The following is a 14,943-nucleotide window of genomic DNA, read 5'->3' on the forward strand; positions in this document are numbered from 1 at the left end:
CAGGTTACAAATTAAGAGCCCTCACTTCTATGTTCAAGGCTGTGTTATCATAAAGGCCTGGTCTATCTGGTGCCTCATATTTGACCATGTCCCCTGGAGGGGGAGACCTGGTGGCACTCAGAGGAAGGACAGCAGGTTACGAAGAAGAGACTTGATACCCTATGAGCATATACAGGGGGAGGTAATCCCCCTCAGGAACAGTCATAGGGGAGGGGAATGAGGGGAAAATGGGAGGGAGGGAGGAATGGGAGGATACAAGGGATGGGATAACCATTGAGCAGTAACAAGAATAAATTAATAAAAAATTTAAAAAAAATAAAGGCCTGGTCTGAAGACTCAAAATAATGGGCTAAAATACTGGCCACACTTGGCATAATATTTTTCAAGACTTACAGTTTTTCTACTACTTCTTCAGAAAAAAATAGACTATGGTAAAGTCTCTTAGGTTTGCAAAATGTTAGTTTGATTTTGAAAAATAATTATCATTTTATTTTATGGAATAATAAGCCCATGCATTGTAGACAGTCTATGATGCAAAGAAAGAAGAAACCAAAAATTTAAATTTAAGAAGTTAACTTTTAGTGTTTACCAAAACATCTTACTTTCAATAATTTTCATCAGTTGTGAGCAGTTCATCAAGTCTATAAATTCAGTATTGTAATTTTGTCAATAGATGGCATTTTTAAAAATGTCTCAAACATTTCTGTAATGTGGCCCAGAATAATAAAATCTTGTGCTATAATCATTATATGCTTATTAAATAATTTTATTATTCCTTAGCCCTAGATACATATTGATTTTTTAAATAAGAAAAACAGTACTAACATTCGTCTATAATTGAGTCCTAATTTCTTATATGTGTTTTCTTATATAATAAACTGAACAAAAACATAAAAACAAAAGTTATGTATCTTTGAACTTGCTTTGGTACATCTTTTCCCTTAAATTTATTTGCCCTCACCCCATAGTTTTTGCAAGAATTGAGTTGCATTATGCTTGTGCTAGGTGGGGAGGTATCGCAGTGAGCCAGGCTTCATTCAGGCATGACATCATTTGCAGTCTAATGGAAAGTATGAATACTGAGTAATAATAATAAGCATAAAAGCAGATAATTGGAAAATCAAGTGTAATGTAGAGTGAGCACTATCTGAACACTCGACAGCCGTCCTGGATCTAGTCTGACACTGGGGAGGGATCATTAGGAACACTTCTCTGGGACAAGTGGCTTCAGGACTTTGGTCTTAGCATGGCAGACATCAGGACACCTCAAAAGGATTTTGTGCGAAGCTCTTCAGTAAGAGCTTCTTTGTAAATAGAAATACTTTGAACATGTAGAACATTAGATCGCTACAGATGCTGATAGTTTAAGCAGATAACATTCAGTCCTTTCTTATGGTTTCCAGATATAGGCTGCATACATGCAAACATACCCCTATGTGCATATACATGCAAAGCATACATGCATGTAGGCAGGCTTAAAAGGGGCTCTAATCAAAACATATTGTGTGCATATGTATAATTATTAGTACAGTTTAAAAACATTAAGACAAAAATAATGCCACAATGCAACAGTCCCCAAAATACTAAACATTCCCTCTTTTAGCATGATTTTCTATTTTTCTTTTTAATTGAAAATAGATTTTTTTCATACAATACAACATATTCTGGTTATGATATTTCTACCCCAAACTTCCACTATATTCTCCTCACTTCCCCATGCAACCAAATTCACAGTTTTTCTTTCTATCTTTTATTAGAATACAACTAATTATAATAGTAAGATAAAATAAAAACAAGCAAACCAAAGTAAGAAAAAAAGAGACAAAAGTACAAAAAACAAAACAAAACATTGAGACACTGTGAAAAACACATTCTCACACAGAGAAAACTAATAAAAATAGTCAATAACTAAAATATATAAGTAAAATATCTGTAAAAAAATTTTAAGTGTCCAAAGTACTGTCACACACACATACACACACACACACACACACACACACACACACACACACACACACACACACACACAAATACCAGAGTATGTTTTCTGATAGCCATCTACTGCTGAGCATGAGGCTTCCCCTAAGTGTGGTTTGTGTACCCAGTAAAACTGCATTGGAGAGGAGTAAGTTTTCCTTTGTGAGCAATTATCAATTGGAAGAAATTTCTGGAATACGGATGGGAGCTTGTGTCAACTTCCTTCTCAGTGCTGGGACCCCATCTGGATAAGATCTGTACAGGTCCTGAACATGTGAGTTGATGTATACACTGTCTAGTTGTGTCTAAAAGCCCACTTTGGTGTTTTCCATCCTCACTGGATCTTACGATATTTCTTCTTCCTCTTCTTTTCTCTTAAAATTGTAAAGTTTGTGTTTTAAATAATCTGTTTTAATAAACAGCTCCACAAGTCATTTGAGTTTCATAAATATTGCCAAAGGCTAATCAGTGTGGATTTGATGGCCTGCATTGGATGCTACTATTTCAACTTTTCCTTTAAATATGACCCAGCTCTCTGTGTGGACTATTCTAAGGTTTGGGGACAATTAGTGACAATTTCTCTATCAAGTGCTTTAAGCTTGGCCTCTTCAAATTGATGTTTTGTAGCTTAAAAATGAATTCAATATCTAATCAAGTGCCCACCAGTGCTGGGGCACCATTCCATCAGAGCACCGATACCCACTTCTCCACTGACTGTAAACATCTGTCAATAGACATGTTGCCCAGGAGCCCTTGTTTCCATATTTAAATCATAAAGTCCAGTTTCACTGCAGAGTTTCCCAGCTACATTCCCATACATTAAATAGCAACTTCAGCTTTTCTCAAGGTTAGTGGAATACCCTGTGCCAACGTATAACTTAACAAGGTCTTCCTGGAAGGACCCAATCCAGACATGCCACCATGATAAAGCATTTCCATCAAAGTCTTTGGATCACTTTCTGCACTTACAGCAAGTAATTTCAAACACCCAGCTAAATTTAGCTTTGGATATCACTGGTCAGATTCTCCTAGACAACCAAGCCAAAATGAAAACACTATAAGCTTTTACGTGTTATCAGTTTTACCCTGAAATGTCCTGAGGCCCTGTCTGTTTAAGCAATTTGATTCAATATTACTATTATCTTCTTTTTTCTACTATGTTATTTCCTTCTACGACTATATACTCATAAAATCTGTTCTTAAACACAGTCTTCAGGAACTGCTGGTATAAGTTCAAAACATTGCACCCATTTAGGTAGGTATTGATCAGGATGTAATAATGTTCGTAGAGGTCCCATGGAGAGTTTTAGAAAGTGTGTGTTTCTCTCCTATGCTGTATGAATGCACTTGATAAAGAGCAGAGAAATATGAAAGCTGGAAATAAATTTGGATTTTCAACTTGGGTTATATAATTTGAGATTTGAGTTGATTTTTCACTATAAAAATATGGGATATTAAGAGGAAAGAAAAATGGTAACTATATAAGAAAATATGATAAAATTTGACTATGATAATGGAATTTGGAAAAGCATATTTGAACATACAGGTAGATAAAAAGATTGGTGAGCATTAAGATGACACTATATAATGGGTTATTTAGAGCATTTTCTTGCAAAATAAACAAAATTTATCTTAACCTTGTGCTATATCTGATTATACCAAGTGCTTGTGAGACACTGTTGAAAAAAACAAGGCATCTACTGTTCAATTGTTCTTAGTTTGCAGTTTACATTACACCTAAAAGTAACAAGATTTTAACATATACGTGTGTGTGTGTGTGTGTGTGACAGATTGGTTCAGGTAGAGAAAACCACATGTGGATCCATGATGGAATTTTTCACAAGTCAGCACAGCTGTGTAAGAATGGATCTGAAAGGGATCCAAGATGGCGGCGAGCAGTGTGGACCGTGTTTGAAAGCTCCAGCAAACAATTCAGGGAATTGCACAGATTTCTGAGCCAGGAACACCAAGGTCCCCACACCACAGCAGCAGAAGTGCACCACGGTTCGGAGGGACCAGGGTGCGGAGGACCTGCCTGCCCCTGCACACGGGAGGAGCGAGGACTTTCTCGGATCAGAGCGGCGGTGGTGAGGACAGCAGTGCCATCAGCGGCTCCGGCAGCATCAGCGGCTCCAGCGGCTCCAGCGGCGCCACCGGCGGTGGCTGAGGTTTGCAGCTCAGAGCCTTCCAGTGGAGGCGATTAGTGTGGTGGACGGTGGGAGTTGCTGCGGGAAAGGGGACTCTGGACAGGATTTGGGTCGCGTGGTGCCTTGAGACCCAGGCTGGACTCAGCAGATGGTTCGGCCCGGAGTCCTGGGTTTGTTCAGTGAGCTGTGCTGTGGAGAGGCTGGCTCGCTTGACGGGCAATCCTGCCCAAGGCGCAGCTCCCCTGCTGAGACGCAGGCTAGGCGGAGTGCCCACTTCCACCCTGGGCTCCGGCTCAGAGCAGACGCAGTTTTCCTGCTGTGACGCGAGCGGGGCGGAGCGCTCAGTTATACTCCGGGTGCTTGCTCAGCGCAGACACAGTTTTCCTGCTGTGACGCGAGCGGGGCGGAGCGCTCAGTTATACTCCGGGCGCTTGCCCAGCGCAGACGCAGTTTTCCTGCTGTGACAAGAGCAGGGCAGAGCGCTCAGTTATACTCTGGGTGCTTGCCCAGCGCAGCCTTGGTTTTCCTGCTGCGACGCAAGTTGGGCGGAGTGCTCGCTTCTACCCTGGGTGCTTGCTCAGTGCGGTCTCAGTTTCCCTGCTGTGACGCAAGCCTGGCGAAGCGCTCACTTCTACCCTAGGTGCTTGCTCAGCACTGCCGCAGTTTTCCTGCTGTGACACGGGCTGGGCGGAGTGCTTAGTTATACCCTGGGTGCTTGCTCAGCACAGCCTTGGTTTTCCTGCTGTGACACAAGTTGGGCAGAATGCTCACTTCCACCAGATGCTTGCTCAGTGCAGTCGCAGTTCTCCTGCTGTGGCAAACAGTTCAGGCCCTGAGAAACTAGCTGAGCTCGATGCGTGGCTCGGGCCCAGTATCCCTGGCTGAACTTGGCAGGGGACCCAAAAGGTTGTGGATACCTTGGCCTGACCCAACGATCATTCAGAGACCCAGAATGATTGCAGGACCCACAGCAAAGGGGAGCTGAGGATCACTGGTGGTGAGAGCCCAAAACTACAGGGATAACCTCCTGCCATCCACACCAGTGAAGTATCAGGGCTTCCAGCCTACGGAAATCGTGAGAAAACAAGTGAATCTATCATCAGACTCCCTCCACTCAACTCTGGAAGTTACCCAACAAGAACAGAGACGGCAAGATGTCTAAGGGACAGCGTAAAAGCATTCGCAAAAAACCCCAAAACAAATGAAGGAACAACATACCCAAATCTGTGGGATACACTGAAAGCAGTGCTAAGAGGAAAATTCATAGCACTAAGTGCCTTTAAAAAGAAATTGGAAGCATCGCACATAAACACCTTAATGACACAACTGGAAGCCCTAGAAAAAAAAGAAGCAGAAACACCCAAAAGGAGTAGACGCCTGGAAATAATCAAACTCAGGGGTGAAATTAACAAATTAGAAACTAAAAAAAACAGTCCAAAGAATCAACAAAACCAAGAGCTGGTTCTTTGAGAAAGTCAACAAGATAGACAGACCTTTAGCCAAACTAACTAAAAGGCAGAGAGACAGTATTGAAATCAACAAAATCAGGAATGAAAAGGGAGACATAACAACAGACACTGAAGAAATACAAAGAATCATAAGATCCTACTTTGAAGGCATATATGCCACAAAATTTGAAAATCTAAGGGAAATGGACGATTTTCTTGATCAATTTCACTTGCCAAAGTTGAATGAAGAACAGATAAACAAGCTAAATAGTCCCATTTCCCCTACAGAAATTGAAGTAATCATTGATAGTCTCCCAACCAAAAAAAGCCCAGGGCCAGATGGCTTCAGTGCTGAATTCTACCAGACCTTCAAGGGCGAGTTAATACCGATACTCTTCAAACTACTCCAAAAGATAGAAAGGGATGGAACATTACCAAACTCATTCTATGAGGCCATAGTCTCATTGATACCTAAACCTCACAAAGACTCAACAAAGAAAGAGAATTTCAGACCAATTTCTCTGATGAACATCGATGCAAAAATACTAAATAAAATACTTGCAAAACGAATACAAGAGCACATCAGAGATATCATTCATCATGACCAGTAGGCTTCATTCCAGGCATGCAGGGATGGTTTAATATACGGAAATCCATCAATGTAATCCACCACATAAACAAACTGAAAACAAAAAACCACATGATCATCTCTTTGGATGCAGAGAAAGCATTTGATAAAATCCAACACCCATTCATGTTTAAAGTTTTAGAGAGATTGGGAATACAAGGCACTTTCCTCAACATAATAAAGGCTATATATAGGAAGCCAATAGCCAAAATCAAAGTAAATGGTGAGATACTCAAGGAAATTCCTCTAAAATCAGGAACAAGGCAAGGCTGCCCACTCTCTCCATATCTCTTCAATATAGTACTCGAAGTTCTAGCCAGAGCAATAAGACAACATAAGGAGATCAAGGGTATTCAAATGGGAAAGGAGGAAGTCAAATTATCCCTATTTGCAGATGATATGATAGTCTACATAAGTGACCCTCAAAATTCCACCAGAGAACTCCTACAGCTGATAAACACCTTCAGCAAATTGGCTGGATACAAAATTAACTCAAAAAAGTCTGTAGCCTTCCTATACACAAATGACAAGCTTGCAGAGGAAGAAATTAGGAAAACTACACCCTTCTCATTAGCCACAAGTAATATAAAGTACTTAGGAGTTACTCTTACTAAACAAGTGAAGGACCTGTTTGAAAAAAATTTCAAATCCCTAAAGAAAGAGATTGAAGATGACATGAGAAGATGGAAGGATCTACCTTGCTCATGGATAGGGAGAATTAACATAATAAAAATGGCCATCCTACCAAAAGCAATCTACAGATTCAATGCAATCCCTATCAAAATACCTACACAATTTTTTAAAGACATTGAAAGTTCAATTCTGAACTTCATATGGAAAAACAAAAAACCCAGAATAGCTAAAACAATCCTGTACAATAAAAGGTTCTCTGGAGGAATCTCCATACCTGATCTCAAATTGTACTATAAAGCAATAGTAATTAAAACTGCATGGTACTGGCACAGCAACAGGCTGGTTGATCAGTGGAATCGAATCGAAGACCCAGATATGAATCCACACACATATGGTCATTTGATTTTTGACAAAGAAGCCAAATCCATTCGATGGAAAAGGGATAGCATCTTCAACAAATGGTGCTGGTCTAACTGGATGTCTATGTGTAAAAAAATTCACCTGGACCCCTATCTGTCACCTTGTACAAAACTCAAATCTAAGTGGATTAAAGACCTCAACATAAAACCAGAGACACTAAATCACTTAGAAGAAAAAGTGGGGAAGAGCCTGGAACATATTGGCACAGGAGACAACTTCCTGAACAGAACACCAACAGCCCAGGCATTAATGTCAACAATTAATAAATGGGACCTCATGAGGCTGAAAAGCTTCTGTAAGGCAGATGACACCGTAAAGAGTACAAAGCGACAGTCTACAGACTGGGAAAAGATCTTCACTAACCCCACATCTGACAAAGGTCTAATATCCAAAATATATAAAGAATTCAAGAAATTAAATACCACCAAACCAAATAACCCAATCGAGAAATGGGGCATGGATCTAAACAGAGAATTCTCAACAGAGGAATATCAAATGGCTGAGAAACACTTAAAGAAATGCTCAACCTCCTTAATCATCAGGGAAATGCAAATCAAAACAACGCTGAGATTCCATCTTACACCCATCAGAATGGCTAAGATCAAAAATTCAAGCGACACCACATGCTGGCGAGGATGTGGGGAGAGAGGAACACTCCTTCATTGCTGGTGGGAATGCAAACTAGTACAACCACTTTGGAAATCTATCTGGTGCTATCTCAGAAAAATGGGAATAGGGCTTCCTCAGGACCCAGCTATTCCACTCCTTGGAATATACCCAGAAGATGCTCCAGCACACAGCAAGAAAATTTGCTCAACCATGTTCATAGCAGCCCTATTCATAATAGCCAGAACATGGAAACAGCCTAAGTGTCCCTCAGTAGAAGAATGGATAAAGAAACTGTGGTACATATACACTATGGAATACTATTCAGCTATTAAAAACAAGGAATTCCCAAAATTTGTGGATAAATGGATTGAGCTAGAAATGATCATAATGAGTGAGTTAACTCAGAAGCAGAAAGACTCAAATGGTATATACTCACTTATATCTGCATATTAGCCCAACGGGCATGTCCCACGAAAGCCTTCACTTACCAGGAAACAGAGACAGAGGAGAGGACATTCTAGTGGGACTCTAGATGTGAGATTCATGAGAGAAAGGCAAAGTAGAAGGACCCAGAGGGTCCTAGGAGCCTACAAGTAGAACATTATGATAGGCAGATTTGGGCACAGGGGTCCCACTCAAACTAGGCACCAGACAAGGACAATACAGGCGGTAAACCTTAAACCCCTACCCAGATCTAGACAATGGACAGAACACTCTCCACAGTAAAGTGGAGAGTGGGATATTACGTTCTCACACACTCTGGTGCCACACCTCTGACCATGTCCCCTGGATGGAGAGACCTGATGGCACTCAGAGGAAGGACAGCAGGTTACCAAGAAGAGACTTGATACCCTATGATCATATAGAGGGGGAGGTAATCCCCCTCAGGAACTGTCATAGGGGAGGGGAATAAGGGGAAAATGGGAGGGAGGGAAGAATGGGAGGATACAAGGGACGGGATAACCATTGAGATGTAACAAGAATAAATTAATAAAAAAAAAAAAAAGAATAAACTCTGAAAAAAAAAAAAAAACCCAAAACATGACGTCTCCAGTTCCCAGCTATCCCAAAGAAAACAACCCGGAGAACTCACATACAACGGAAACACAAGAAAATGACCTCAGATCCTTGGTAATGAGGATGTTAATGGAGGAAACAAATAAAATTCGAAATCAGGTGCAGGAAGACACAGCGAAGCAGGTGCGAGACATAAAAGAAGCACATAGAGTGGAACTGGAAAATTTTCAGGAAAATATAAACAACCAGATGAAAGTAATTAAAAAATCTGTTCAAGATATGAAAATGAAAATGGATTCAATGATAAACACACAGACAGAAGAAAAACGAGAACGTGAGGCATCAGAGAAGAAGGCGAATGACACAGTGCTGACCTTTTCTAACAGAATCCAAGAGATAGAAGAATGAATCTCAAGTCTAGAAGATACAATAACAGATCTTGAAGCAACCAATAAAGAAAATGCCAAATCTGGAAAACTCCTGACACAAAACATCCAAGAAATTAAGGACACCATGAAAAGAAGAAATCTGAGGATAATAGGCATTGAAGAAAGAGAAGATATCAGACTCCAAGGCCCAGAAACTCTTCTCAGCAAAATCATAGAAGAAAATTTCCCCAATCTAAAGAAAGAGATGCCTATAAACATACAAGAGGCATACCGAACACCAAATAGAATTGACCAGAAAAGAAAAACTGCCCGTCACATAATAATCAAACACAAAACATACAGAACAAAAAAAAATATTAAAAGCTGCAAGGGAAAAGGGCCAAATAACATTTAATGGCAAACCTATCAGAATTGCACCCGACTTCTCAGCAGAGACCATCAAAGCCAGAAGGGCCTGGACAGAGATCCTGCAAACCCTAAGAGACCACAGATGCCAGGCCAGACTACTTTACCCAGCAAAACTATCAATAAACATTGATGGAGAAAACAAAATATTCCACGACAAAACCAAATTCAAACAGTACCTATCCACAAATCCAGCTTTACAGAAGGTACTAGAAGGAAAACTCCATCCCAAAGGGTCAAGCTACAATCAAAACTACTCAGGAAATAGATAACTATACCATGGCAAAAACACAACTACACAAACGCTCAACTGGAACCAACATCAAAATTAAGACTCTTAATAGTAACTGGTCGTTAATATCTCTCAACATCAATGGTCTCAATTCTCCAATAAAAAGACACAGACTAACTGAATGGGTGCATAAACAGGATCCAACATTCTTCTGCATTCAAGAAACACATCTCACCCATAATGATAGGCATTACCTCAGGATAAAAGGTTGGAAAAAAATATTCCAAGCAAATGGACACAAGAAGCAAGCAGGAGTAGCCATTTTAATATCGAACAAAATAGATTTTCAACCAAGATTAATCAAAAGGGATGAGGATGGACACTTCTTACTCATCAAAGGTAAAGTCAACCAAGATGACATCACAATTCTGAACATCTATGCTCCCAATACAAGGGCACCCACATTTGTAAAAGATCTGCTAAAAAGGCTTAAACCACACATCGATCCCCACACAATAATAGTGGGAGACTTCAACACCCCACTCTCACTGAAGGACAAGTCATCAAAACAGAAACTAAGCTGAGAAATAACATTATTAACCAATGCCATGGGTCAAATGGATCTAACAGATATCTATAGAACCTTTCACCCAAACAAGAAAGAATATACCTTTTTCTCTGCACCCCATGGAACCTTCTCCAAAATTGATCACATTGTAGTTCACAAAGAAAGCCTCAACAGATACAAGAGGATTGAAATAATACCTTGTATCCTATCAGATCATCATGGGCTTAGGCTGCAATTCAACAACAACAGAAATAACAAAAAGTCTACACGTATGTGGAAACTAAACAACTCTCTGCTAAATGACACCTGGGTCAGGGAAGAAATAAAGAAAGAAATCAAGGAGTTTCTGAAATTCAATGAAAATGAAGGAACAACATACCCAAATTTGTGGGATACATTGAAAGCAGTGCTAAGAGGAAAATTTATAGCACTAAGTGCCTTTAAAAAGAAATTGGAAGCATTGCACATAAACACCTTAACGACACAACTGGAAGCCCTAGAAAAAAAAGAAGCAGAAACACCCAAAAGGAGTAGACGTCTGGAAATAATCAAACTCAGGGGTGAAATTAACAAATTAGAAACTAAGAAAACAGTCCAAAGAATCAACAAAACCAAGAGCTGGTTCTTTGAGAAAGTCAACAAGATAGACAGACCATTAGCCTAACTAAAAGGCAGAGAGACAGTATTGAAATCAACAAAATCAGAAATGAAAAGGGAGACATAACAACAGATACTGAAGAAATACAAAGAATCATAAGATCCTACTTTGAAGGCATATATGCCACAAAATTTGAAAATCTAAGGGAAATGGACGATTTTCTTGATCAATTTCACTTGCCAAAGTTGAGTGAAGAACAGATAAACAAGCTAAATAGTCCCATTTCCCCTACAGAAATTGAAGTAATCATTGATAGTCTCCCAACCAAAAAAGCCCAGGGCCAGATGGCTTCAGTGCAGAATTCTACCAGACCTTCAAGGGCGAGCTAATACTGATACTCTTCAAGCTACTGCAAAAGATAGAAAGGGATGGAACATTACCAAACTCATTCTATGAGGCCATAGTCTCATTGATACCTAAACCTCACAAAGACTCAACAAAGAAAGAGAATTTCAGACCAATTTCTCTGATGAACATCGATGCAAAAATACTACATAAAATACTTGCAAAACAAATACAAGAGCACATCAGAGATATCATTCATCATGACCAAGTAGGCTTCATTCCAGGCATGCAGGGATGGTTTAATATACGGAAATACATCAATGTAATCCACCACATAAACAAAATGAAAATAAAAAACCACTCATCTCTTTGGATGCAGAGAAAGCATTTGATAAAATCCAACACCCATTCATGTTTAAAGTTTTAGAGAGATCGGGAATACAAGGCACTTTCCTCAACATAATAAAGGCTATATATAGGAAGCCAATAGCCAAAATCAAAGTAAATGGTGAGATACTTAAGGAAATTCCTCTAAAATCAGAAACAAGGCAAGGCTGCCCACTCTCTCCATATCTCTTCAATATAGTACTCGATGTTCTAGCCAGAGCAATAAGACAACATAAGGAGATCAAGGGTATTCAAATGGGAAAGTAGGAAGTCAAATTATCCCTATTTGCAGATGATATGATAGTCTACATAAGTGACCCTCAAAATTCCACCAGAGAACTCCTACAGCTGATAAACACCTTCAGCAAATTGGCAGGATACAAAATTAACTCAAAAAAGTCTGTAGCCTTCCTATACACAAATGATAAGCTTGCAGAGGAAGAAATTAGGAAAACTACACCCTTCACATTAGCCACAAGCAATATAAAGTACTTAGGAGTTACTCTTACTAAGCAAGTGAAGGACCTGTTTGAAAAAAATTTCAAAACCCTAAAGAAAGAGATTGAAGATGACATGAGAAGATGGAAGGATCTACCTTGCTCATGGATAGGGAGAATTAACATAATAAAAATGGCCATCCTACCAAAAGCAATCTACAGATTCAATGCAATCCCTATCAAAATACCTACACAATTTTTTAAAGACATTGAAAGTTCAATTCTGAACTTCATATGGAAAAACAAAAAACCCAGAATAGCTAAAACAATCTTGTACAATAAAAGGTGCTCTGGAGGAGTCTCCATACCTGATCTCAAACTGTTCTATAAAGCAATAGTAATTAAAACAGCATGGTACTGGCACAGCAACAGGCCGGTTGATCAGTGGAATCGAATCGAAGACCCAGATATGAATCCACACACATATGGTCATTTGATTTTTGACAAAGAAGCCAAATCCATTCGATGGAAAAGGGATAGCATCTTCAACAAATGGTGCTGGTCTAACTGGATGTCTATGTGTAAAAAAATGCAACTGGACCCATATTTGTCACCTTGTACAAAACTCAAATCCAAGTGGATTAAAGACCTCAACATAAAACCAGAGACACTAAATCACTTAGAAGAAAAAATGGGAAAGAGCCTGGAACATATTGGCACAGGAGACAACTTCCTGAACAGAACACCAACAGCCCAGGCATTAATGTCAACAATTAATAAATGGGACGTCATGAGGCTGAGAAGCTTCTGTAAGGCAGGTGACACGGTAAAGAGAACAAAGCAACAGCCTACAGACTGGGAAAAGATCTTCACCAACCCCACATCTGACAAAGGTCTAATATCCAAAATATATAAAGAATTTAATATATAAAATAACATATATATAAGAACAAAATAACATATATAAAAGAACAAAATATATAAAGAAATTAAATACCACCAAACCAAATAACCCAATCGAGAAATGGGGCATGGAACTAAACAGAGAATTCTCAGCAGAGGAATATCAAATGGCTGAGAAACACTTAAAGAAATGCTCAACCTCCTTAATCATCAGGAAAATGCAAATCAAAACAACGCTGAGATTCCATCTTACACCCATCAGAATGGCTAAGATCAAAAATTCAAGCGACACCACATGCTGGCGAGGATGTGGGGAGAGAGGAACACTTCTTCATTGCTGGTGGGAATGCAAACTAGTACAACCACTTTGGAAATCTATCTGGTGCTATCTCAGAAAAATGGGAATAGGGCTTCCTCAAGACCCAGCTATTCCACTCCTTGGAATATACCCAGAAGATGCTCCAGCACACAGCAAGAAAATTTGCTCAACCATGTTCATAGCAGCCTTATTCATAATAGCCAGAACATGGAAACAGCCTAAGTGTCCCTCAATAGAAGAATGGATAAAGAAACTGTGGTACATATACACTATGGAATACTTCTCAGCTATTAAAAACAAAGAATTCCAGAAATTTGTGGACAAATGGATTGAGCTAGAAATGATCATAATGAGTGAGTTAACCCAGAAGCAGAAAGACTCAAATGGTATATACTCACTTATATCTGCATATTAGCCCAAGGGGCATGTCCCATGAAAGCCTTCACTTACCAGGAAACTGCGACAGAGGAGAGGACATTCTAGTGGGACTCTAGATGAGAGAATCATGGGAGAAAGGCAAAGTAGAAGGACCCAGAGGGTCCTAGAAGCCTACAAGTAGAACATTATGATAGGCAGATTTGGGCCCAGGGGTCCCGCTCAAACTAAGGCACCAGCCAAGGACAATACAGGCGGTAAATCTTAAGCCCCTACCCAGATCTAGACAATGGACAGAACACTCTCCACAGTAGAGTGGAGAGTGGGATATGACTTTCTCACATACTCTGGTGCCTCACCTTTGACCATGTCCCCTGGACGGGGAGACCTGGTGGCAATCAGAGGAAGGATAGCAGGCTACCAAGAAGAGCCTTGATACCCTATGATCATATAGAGGGGGAGGTAATCCCCCTCAGGAACAGTCATAGCAGAGGGGAATAAGGGGAAATTGGGAGGGAGGGAAGAATGGGAGGATACAAGGGATGGGATAACCATTGAGATGTAACAAGAATAAATTAATAAAGGAGGGAAAAAAAAAGAGTGTGACACAAGATGCCTTCCCTAAGTGTTATTGGATTTGGAGTCAGATCTTAAAAAGCAAAATAAAAAAAAAAAGAATGGATCTGATTGCCTGCTCTGGGGACTGTTTTCCTCCTGCTGGACTGCCTTTTAATAAGAAACTTTTTGCTGCATATTATTATATTTTATTTTGTCATGTTTGGCTGACATCTCTTAGGAGCCTATTCTTTTCTAATGAGAAACAGAAAAGGAATTGATCCAGAAGAGAGGGGAGGTGGCAAGGAACTGGGAGGGAAACAGTAATCAGGATATATTGTATGAGAAAATAATCTATTTTCAAGAAGAGGAGAAGAAGGAGGAGGAAGAAGAGGAGGAGGAGGAGGAGAAGGAGGAAGAGGAGAAAAGCAAGCAAGCAAATATGAACCCATCAATGGCTAGGCATGAATAGAGATGGGAAAAAGGGAATCATAGCCTTCAGTTGTATCCCTCACTGGTGGCTACAGCTGGTTTCAATGGGAAGTTTCAAC

This window comes from Acomys minous, assembly GCF_964271855.1.
Source record: "Acomys minous genome assembly, chromosome: 5".
Lineage (NCBI taxonomy): Eukaryota > Metazoa > Chordata > Mammalia > Rodentia > Muridae > Acomys > Acomys minous.